At 38.2% G+C, this 10883-nt stretch overlaps 1 protein-coding gene across 1 annotated transcript in view; it reads left to right on the top strand.

Moving 5' to 3' along the window:
- The first annotated feature begins 580 nt into the window (after positions 1 to 580).
- LOC111085026 (probable G-protein coupled receptor CG31760) overlaps positions 581 to 10883 on the top strand; it is a 43957-nt gene continuing 33654 nt past the window's right edge. Inside the window, exon 1 of the mRNA XM_022381986.1 lies at positions 581 to 742. The gene's annotated coding sequence lies outside the window, so the exon portion shown is untranslated. The remainder of the gene's footprint in view (positions 743 to 10883) is intronic.

The following is a 10883-nucleotide window of genomic DNA, read 5'->3' on the forward strand; positions in this document are numbered from 1 at the left end:
CTCAGGTATCATGTTACACCAATAGGGCGAGGAGAAGAAGAATGAAGTTTAAGTTTTTTATCTTAAACGTCTTAAATGTGCGGATGAAACTGTATTTGTATAGGAAGGTAAATCGTAATGACGTTTCGTCATCTCGTCCTATCAACCGTTTATCTCAGAATTAAGAGTTCTAATAACTAATATTGCGTGAAATTAAAAAAAAAACTCGAGGTTTTCTGGAACTTCTTAGAAAACCATATACGTATTGTTAGATGAAAGAAAACGATAAGTTATTTTCCGTTTTATTTAAAACAGAAATAGTCAGATGAAATACACAAGTATCTTAGTCAAGTGACACTTAGTACTCTCTTCGAAGTTATGAGATTAAGCAACTGAAATCAAAACACTACTGTCTCATTGTCCACACTAGTGTCTCGTTGTTAATTTCAGTACTCTGTATTTCTCTCTTGGTGGGTGTATCAGTTGTACGCACCTCTGACCCTCTGTATCGATCTGAGTTGTTGGAGGATGAGCGCGAGCTGAGCACGCGCAGTGCATATCGTTTTAGGTTGGCTCTTTCTCCGCGGTGGGGACCGAGCTGTTTCGTCTTTCTGTTGACGCTGCAGCAGCTGTGAGAATATGTGATTTAATATGTTTTGTTCACGCCAACAATGGCTGGTCAAAACATTTTGAGAAAATTTATGGACACCTAAGAAGGATGACCCTCGACTTCGAGTTTCTTCCCAAGAGGGACCGATTTAGGGTACGTACACCACTTGTTAATCTAGGCAACCGCGGTTTTTAAATATCCTAAATTATCCAAAACCTGACATTCGTGGATCAGAAAGCAATTGGAGCCCTTGATTATTTTTGGGGGTATGGCTATATTTATTTGAGTTTATGAACTTTGTAATTACAGAAAAAAGGGGAACGTGATATGTAAAATTAGTCAAAATACTTTTCACATTTGAATTACGATTCTATATATTTTTGAAAATAAATTGATAAGATGGCAGGTAAAGCTTGATTTAACACCGATAACTTTATCTGTATCAGTTTTACTACAGAACAAATATGATAATAAAAATAAATAAATTATATTTAACTTAACCATCGGGCCCTGGTAGAGCTCCGGATTCTGGAGCTGTCGAGCTGAGTTCGAATCCATACACTACCACAAAATGTTCCCCCACTTTAAGTTGTGAATGCGTTATAAGAGGTGTAGTCAATCCCTTAACGTAAGTAGTGATAGGTAGGGTGCTGCTGATTGGCTGTCTTCTTTCTGGTCAGTAATTTAACATTAAAGACGGCGGCAAGTAACCTTAGTAGCTTTGCCATGATTACAAAATACAAATACAGTAATAGTCCTACTGAAGCGTTTATTGACTGATAATGAGGTGAAACAATTTTATTCGTTTAAACATGAAGTATCAGGGTATCAATTTGATTAAACATGAAGTATCAGGGTATCAACTTGTTTAAACATGAAGTATCAGAGTATCAACTTGTTTAAACATGAAGTATCAGGATATCACATGTTAGATGTGCGTAGGTGAGCAGAAACAAAAATTATCAATCATTTTAACGTCTTTTCCCCATTAGATATCCTTTAAGAAGATACCAACAGTGTTAGTTTATTTATATAACAATTAACACGTGCGCCTTTAAGAAAATACTAACAGTGTTACTTATTCAGCTCAGAGTTCAATACGTTCGTGTGTCTTTAAGAAAATATCAACAATATTATTTTATTCAGTTAAGAATCAGTACGCGTGCCTTTAAGAAAATACTGGCAATATTACTTTGCTCAGTTAAGAGTCAAGTACGTGCGCATTTAAAGAAATGCCAACAATGTTACTTTATTCATTTAGAGTTAAGTACGTGTGTCTTTAAAAAATACTAAAACCTTACTTTATTCGGTAAAGAATCAGTTCGCGTGCCTTTCAAAAAAGACACCAATAACGTTACTTTATTCATTTCAGGGTCAAATACGATTGTGCGCCTTTAAGAAAATATCAACAATATTACTTTATTCAGTTAAGAATCAGTACGTGTGCCTTTAAGAAAATACTAGCAATGTTACTTTATTCAGTTAAGCGTCAAATATGTACGTGGGCATTTAAGAAAATATCAACAATGTTACTTTGCTCAGTTAACACTCAAGTACGTGTATGAAGTTGGTTTGCTTGTTTGAAGTTAAGCACAAAGCTACACAATGGGCTATCTGTACTCTGCCCACCACGGGTATCGAAACCCGGTTTCTAGCGTTGTAAGAGTCGCAGACATACCGCTGTGCCACTGGGGGGGGGGCGTGTGTGAAGTGATTATTCCTAAAGCCTTTTGAATTAAAACTACTTTCGCGCTCCAGTGGCTCAGCAGTAAGTCTGCGTGCTTATAACGCTAAAAATCGGGTTTCGATATCAGTGGTGGCCCGAGCACAAATAATCCATTATGTATCTTAACAACCAATCAAATCTTGCAAACTGTTTTGATAATTGTTGCATTATATTGTCATAGATTGGTACTCTATAACAATCATGCAATGAACTCATTGTTCGTAGAGTGATTAGCAATGTTCAGATAGTTTATATAAAACTAATATGTTATACTTAGATTTTGAAGTAGTCTTGGGATAACTGATATAACAATTACGCAATTGAAACTTTTAAACTGTATATCGAGTTTCGGTAATCACCATGTGTCATAATATCCCATTCTTTAGTTAGACACTGGGAAACTTAGCTAACACAAACACACAGAAAACTATTTCTGAAAAATTGGAGGCTCGATCTTCGCGGCAGATACAGACACAGATACAGCGCTAAAACAGAGAAAACTACTGAACAAACATACATACACACATAAAAAAACGTGTTAACAGCACCAGAACTAAAATATGATTGGCTCGGTGATTAGTATGCCTGACCGTGGATCCAATGTTCGCGTCACACTACTGCTAAAGGCAAAGAATCGCGCTCGTTACTTCGGAGCCGTGGATGGATTATAAGGGGGATTGTCAAACCCCATTGTTCCGTCACACAAAAGTAGCCCAAGCGGTGGATGCTGTCGACCAGCTGCCTTTCCTCTAGTCTATGAGCTCCGAATTAGGGACGGCTATGCGCAGGTGCGCAGGTCATTCTTTAGCAGCTTTACGCGAATATCCGAAAACAAATGGCTAATAAATTTCCATTCTAACTTTGTACAGTTAATATGTGCTTTTACGTCATTAAAACACTATAATATGTAGTGGGCGTGTGAAAATCATGAAGACACCCCCCCCCCCCTCAGAAAAACATTGTATATAAATACATTATGGAAACTATAAAGATAAACGAAAATAAACTTTGGACTGTGCACTTACACAAATAATGCAAGATACGACTGATTTAACACAAACAGGAGTAGTTAGTTAAGTGGTAACAAAACTGACGTCAAATCATTGTTTTCAATGACTAGGATTAGAAACTTTAACTTTGTATTATAATTAGTTCACGAAACAACGTCACACTTGTTCTTCCTATTCATAGTCAAAAATACTAGCCTTTTTGTTTTGGATTAATCAAAGACACAAACAAGATAGTTTGTTCTTTGAAGTTAAGCACAAAGCTACACAATTGGCTATCTGTGCTCTGCTCACCACGGGTATCAAAACCCGGTTTCTAGCGTTGTAAGTCCGCAGACATACCGCTGTGCCACTGGGGTTGTGGTTCCAAGATGACAAGTACGTTGTGGTTTCTAGCTGTCATGGACATTGTGGTTTTAAGATGACAGCTACATTGTGGTTTCTAGCTGACATGGACATTGTGGTTTCAAGATGACAGGGAGATTGTGGTTTCTAACTAATAGGGAGATTGTGGTTTCTAACTAATAGGGACATTGTGGTTTCAAAATGACATGGACATTGTGGTTTCTAGCTGAGATGGACATTGTGGTTTCAAGATTACAAGGACGTTGTGGTTCCAAGATGACAGATACATCGTGGTTTCTAGCTAACATAGACTTTGTGATTTCAAGATGACATGAACATTATGGTTTCAAGATGACATGAACATTGTGGTTTCAAGATGATAAAGACGTTGTGGTTTCTATCTGACAGGGACATTGTGGTTTCAAGATGACAGGGACATTATGGTTTCTAGCTGATAGGGACATTGTGGTTTCTAACTGACATGGACATTGTGGTTTCTAGCTGACATGGACATTGTGGTTTTAAGATGACAGATACATTGTGGTTTCTAGCTGACATGGACATTGTGGTTTCAAGATGACAGGGAGATTGTGGTTTCTAACTAATAGGGACATTGTGGTTTCAAAATGACATGGACATTGTGGTTTCTAGCTGAGATGGACATTGTGGTTTCTAGCTGACATGGACATTGTGGTTTTAAGACGACAGGGACATTGTGGTTTCAAGATAACAGGGACATTGTGGTTTCAAGACGACAGGGACATTATGGTTTTAAGATGACGGTGATATTGTGGTTTCTAGCTGACAGGGACAGTGTGGTTTCTAGCTGACATGGACATTGTGGTTTCTAGCTAACAGGGACAGTGTGGTTTCTAGCTGACATGAACATTGTGGTTTCTAGCTGATAGGGACATTATGGTTTCAAGATGCCATGAAAATCGTGGTTTCAAGGTAACAGGGACATTGTGGTTTCTAGCTGACAGTGACTTTGTGGTTTCAAGATCACATTAACATTGTGGTTTCAAGACGACCGGGACATTATGGTTTCAAGATGACGGTGACATTGTGGTTTCTAGCTGACAGGGACAGTATGGTTTCTAGCTGACATGGGCATTGTGGTTTCTAGCTGACATGGACATTGTGGTTTCAAAATTACAAGGACATTGTGGTTTCTAGCTGACAGGGACATTGTGGTTTCAAGTTGATATGGATATTACGGTTTCAATCATCAGCAACATCTAGATTTTTGTAAACAGATTAAGATATTGCTTTATTTTTAATTGTTTTACTTATATTATGAAATATCAACAATCCAAACGGAGATTTCTCTATACCCACATAATATTTAAATTGTTTACTTTCCTAGACTTATATTTATTTTTCATTGTCAGTTAATTAGCATATTTACTTGCCCATATTGAAATCCGTCAATTGAACAAATCTGGAATTTTAGAAAATTAAAGACTTTCGGTTGTCAATCTGAAAGGATATCTATCAAACTGGAAGATTTTCGTCAAACTGGAATACATCCATCAAGGTGGAAGATATTGTCACACTGGAAGACACTCACCTAATGATATCAAACCAAAAGACATCAATAAAAATTGGAGGATATTCATCAAAGTGGAAGATGTTGATGATATTGAAAAATGTTCATTACGATGGAAACATCCAACTGGAAGACATCAGACAAGTGGAAAATGTTAACCCGCGACCCTCATATTGCGAGTGCAGCGCCCTAACCACCTGGCCATATCGGGCCATTCATATATAAGAAACGATTCAGGGAGCAAGAAGTAGAGACCCCGTGTGCTTATATCAAATGCTTCCAAATTTCATGAATCAGAAAGCAAACATCTAGCTATAGCTTTGTTGGGGATGTTTTTAAATTAAGATGTTTACTTCCTCAAACAATGAGCTATCTGTGTTGTGCCAGGCACAACGATCAGACACTTAATTTTAGAATTATAGGCCCTCAAGTTTACCACTGAGCCACCAGGGCCAAAACGTTTTGAGAAGTAAGATCTGAGAAAAATTCACATTTTTCTTGGTGAATGAGAATTATTGCTGCGCCCACGTAAAAAACAAAACAAAGCTTGAAAGGAAAGATATATGGTAAGCGTGGTTGTTCATGAATGGAGTAAGACTGACACGAAATCATTTAAAGTTTGCAACCACCTGCATTAGTAAGATGACCCGCTAAAAAGTAGTTGAAATACAGTGACTGAAAGAGACAGATTACTTATTAGACAGATGAACCACAAGATATACGCACGTGATTAGTGGTCGTGGGAAGTGAAATATTCTGTTGAAAACCAAACTCTACCTACAATTCTCTGTTCATGATAACAGGCCTCATATTATTTATAATTCCTATGTTTTTATCAAGTCTCTGTTCCTGAATACTTAAGAAATATGGAACAAGTGCATTATTAATCAAAATGATGAAAAATTGAGTTTACTTTAGAAGAGAACTTTAGTCAGCTGGAATATATGTCAGCTGGTGAGTGATGGAAAGGTAAAGTTATACAATCGGGGAAAATGAGACACTCTTAATCTCTGAACATTGCTGTATATTGCCTGTTTTGGAGGTTTAATTAGACCATGGATGAAAACCTTTCAAAGTCAGAAGATAAAAGGAAGCATGGCGTATCTTCCTAATGGAGAAAACCATTATTGTCTTATCCACAACATCGCTGGACAATAAACACGAAGGGTTTTGTCCTTAGGTTGGAGATGATGACAGAGAAGGTCTAATAAAGCAAACCTTCTCAACAGACTCGGAGGTAAGAGTGAAAAATAAGCTTAAGTTGGAAGAGTTGACTCAGAAGGTCTGGTTAACAAACTAAGAAGTATGAACAGTTAGGAGCTTAGGTTGTAGGAATTGACACAGAAAATCAGATTTAAAAAACTTTTTTATCAGAGATTCAGGAGGTAAATGTAAAGAGTTAGGAGCTTAGAGAGAAGCAGGTGTCACAAAATATCTGTTTAACAAATCTTCTTGTCAGCAGACCAGAGGGTACACGTGAAGTGTTAGGAGCTTAGAGAGTAGCAGGTGTCACAGAATGTCTGTTTAACAAACCTTCTTGTCAGCAGACCAGAGAGTACACGTGAAGAGTTAGGAGCTTAGAGAGTAGCAGGTGTCACAGAATGTCTGTTTAACAAACCTTCTTGTCAGCAGACCAGAGAGTACACGTGAAGAGTTAAGAGCTTAGAGAGGAGCGGGTGTCACAGAATGTCTGTTTAACAAACCTTCTTGTCAGCAGACCAGAAGGTACACGTGAAGAGTTAGTAGCTTAGAGAGTAGCAGGTGTCACAGAATGTCTGTTTAACAAATCTTCTTGTCAGCAGACCAGAAGGTACACGTGAAGAGTTAGGAGCTTAGAGAGGAGCGGGTGTCACAGAAGGTTTGATTAACAAACCTTCTTCTCAGCAGACCAGAAGGTACACGTGAAGAGTTAGGAGCTTAGAGAGTAGCGGGTGTCACAGAATGTCTGTTTAACAAACCTTCTTGTCAGCAGACCAGAGGGTACACGTGAAGAGTTAGGAGCATAGAGAGGAGCGGGTGTCACAGAAGGTTTGATTAACAAACCTTCTTCTCAGCAGACCAGAAGGTACACGTGAAGAGTTAGGAGCTTAGAGAGGAGCGGGTGTCACAGAAGGTTTTATTAACAAAGCTTTTCAGTGATCCAGGAGATAAAACGTGAAGAGTTAAAATTGGAGAAGGTAATACAGAAGGTTTAATAAATGACACTTTCTCAGCAAACGTTCTAAGGATTAACGATCCTAATTCTCAGCGGACTAGGAGGGAAACACTGAGATTTAAGAGCCTTTAGTTCTCAGGCTTTCAGGTTTATTGAACAAATCGTGGTGTAGTCAAAAGCATCACTCGAAGTTCTAAACGAAAATTATATAACTAAAATTCTGAATGTGAATGATATTTTATTTTGTTAATGTAAGACAGTGTAATTTACATTTTCCTTTTCTGAAAAGTTCCGTGTCTTTTAATATCCTTGTTTTATACAGAAAGTTGTTTAAGATCTATGGTATATCAGTGGGATGTGTTTGTTAGAAGTTAAGCACAAAGCTACACAATGGGCTATCCATGCTCTGCCCACCACGGGTATCGAAACCCGATTTCTATCGTTGTAAATCTGCAAACATACCGCGCTGTGCCACTGGGAGGCCCGTGGGATGTGACTATACAGATTAAAAACTCTGATCCTAAGGTGAATTGCAAGTGGTATGGCGTCTAAAATTGTCTCCTTCTGGAAGTGTCAGATGACCATAAATTTTCCCCTTCTGGAAGTTACAGATGACATACTTTTCGACACGAAGTTCTCCTACTATACGATTATAAAAAAACATGCAATAAACGAAATTTTAGCGTTTTAAATAAAGGGATATCCGTAGAGTTGAATAACATTGGTAAATCAAGAGAAGGTGTAATTCTAGCATGGAGAAAACATGCTACTTCACGACAATTAGCAGCCTCAAACTTGAGAAAGTGAAGAAATGTGAACAATTGTTACGCAGAATAACACAGAGGTCCATTGGAACTAGAATAAAGGCCTTTTTTGGAATTGTAAACAAGATAATTCATACGGTTTTAGGTCTATAAAAGTACCACAATAATCATATCCATAAGCTTCTCTCAAAACATATAACTGAATGGAAAACCGACTGCCATATCAAAAGCTGTCGGAGCGGAATCTCGCACGGGAATAATGGTAGTATGTCGTCTCATTGTCTACTTAAATGTCTGCAAAACTCCAAGCAGTTTATTACCATCCTGCCAGTGATATAACATTTCACGAATGGCATAGAGCATGTCGTAAAAGCTCTTTCAACGGATTTATTGTTGTTACAGATCATAGTTGTAACGTAAGTTAACCACCCGCAGAGTCTAGAAAAACGTGACAAGGAGAACTTTGCTTATTATCAAGCTAGGAAACTGACACCACCGCGAGAAAATACGATGTTTATGTGGACTGGGCAACATGCGAGTTCCTCAGTAACTGTCGGAGTACAATAGAATTCATGCTATACCATTCACAGAAACCTCCTGTGATACTAGTTTTTTTCCTCGGAATCGTTGTTTGTGCACGGTTGATGGACTCAGTAAAGAATATAACAGGACCTCCTGCAATAGCTGTGCATGTTTATTTTTTTTTTGGTATTTGCACAAAGCTACAAGGCTAAACGTCCCTGAGTTGGAATTGACAGATAAGGTGGAAGGCAGTTATTCAACAGTACCCACCGCCAACTTTTCAGCTACTCTTGTCTTACTGAACAGTGGGATTCTCGTGTCACCTTTATAACATAGCCACAAGCCGAAAGTGCGTAACGTGATTTTTTATTGCAATAATGGGATGCAAACCATGGACCAGAAGATCCATAGTCCAGCACATTATCCACAAGGTCACGCCTGGCACACCTGCAGTGGAAATTATGTCGCAGAGTAATAGTCCATAAACAAGGCCATCCACAAAGAACAATATAGGTGACGGAAGAAGTGGACTGTAAGGCCCACAGTTATAGCCTAAAGATTTGCATTACCCTAGAACTGTCTAATTTTGCTTCATAAAATCGAATGAAACCTGCTGAAATAATGTTATGATGTGTACGCCTTTTACAAGCCGGCGAAGATCGATTAAAATTATACTTGTCATTAGACATTAGTATTAGGCCTATTACATTTTTAAACTCTACATTCTTAATCTAGTCCCTTAGCTTTATCAAAAATATAATTGTAATCATTCTTCGCCAGCTTGTAAAAGACGTACACACCATAACAACTGTTGTTGTATTAAATGGCTTATATAAAGAGTGTTCTGACACTGCTGTGTATGTGTTGTATCTCAGCTCTGGATTGAGCGAAACGAGCTGTCAGCAACCCATATGACAAATATAGTGTGGTTGAAATCCTTTTTTTTAATTCTTGAAAATTCCTAAGGAACTAGTTTAACAAAGTAGTTCAGAATGTAATAGGCCTAACACTAATGTCTTATCACAAATATAAAGGCTGCATGGAGGAAGCTAAAGGATAACCCATCCTTTCAGTGCCACCCTTTATTGAGGATTAAGGAAGTCTTGAAAAACCATGGAGTGAACTGAAAATATTAAATATTACTATTATGGCTTTTGGTAGATTTTTGCAATATTATATTTGTAGTTTATGTGATTTAATAATGTTAGAATAAAATATCTACTAATTTATGTTCATATAATTTTTGTTTAATTATGTCAAGTTCCTAAAATTCTAGAGTAATGCAAAACGCTTGGGCATAGCTGAAGACAATCACCCTTGAAGCGCTAGCAAAGATGGCGAAAATCATTCTGTACATCACATTAGTGGGGTTTCTGTTTAATATCAGTTGGAGATGTGTTCTCATATATACGAAATTATATGTTGAATTTTATTCAGTGAAATTAATATTCGCATGATAAAAAATCTGAAGAAAGTATTTCGTTTCATTTCCTTTGGAAAGAGATTTTGATATAAAGTATCTTAAGCTAATGTTTTGAATTGTTTTAAAATCAGATATAAAATAGTGATTTAGCTCGAACAATACACTGAACAATGGCATGGCCAGGTGGTTAGGGAGCTCGACTCGCAATCTGTGGGTCGCGGGTTCGAATCCCCGTCCCACCAAACATGCTCGCCCTTTCAGCCGTGGGGGCGTTATAATGTAAAATCAATCCCACTATTTTCTGGTAAAAGAGTAGCCCAAGAGTTGGCGGTGGGTGGTGATGACTAGCTGCCTTCCCTCTAGTCTTACACTGCTAAATTAGGGACGGCTAGCGCAGATAGCCGTCGTGTAGCTTTGCACGAAATGTAAAACAAACAAACATTAGTATTGTAGCATGAAGTATGATGACGAAAGCTTGTTAAATGATACTGTTATTGTACCATGAAGTATGATGACCTTGAGGTTCTTCTGCCTTGATGTACCAGTCGACGTAGCTACCTTGAGGTTCTTCTCCCTTGACGTGCCAGTCGACGTAGCACTCTTTAAGTTCTTCTGCTTTGACGTGCCAGTAAGCGTAGCTACCTTCAGGTCATTCTGACTTGACGTGCCGGTCGACGTAGCTACCTTGAGGTTCTTCTGCCTTGATGTACCAGTCGACGTAGCTACCTTGAGGTTCTGCTCCCTTGACGTGTCAGTCGACGTAGCACTCTTTAAGTTCTTCTGCTTTGACGTGCCAGTAAGCG

The sequence above is a fragment of the Limulus polyphemus genome, unplaced genomic scaffold, assembly GCF_000517525.1.
Source record: "Limulus polyphemus unplaced genomic scaffold, Limulus_polyphemus-2.1.2 Scaffold207, whole genome shotgun sequence".
Taxonomy (NCBI): Eukaryota; Metazoa; Arthropoda; class Merostomata; order Xiphosura; family Limulidae; genus Limulus; species Limulus polyphemus.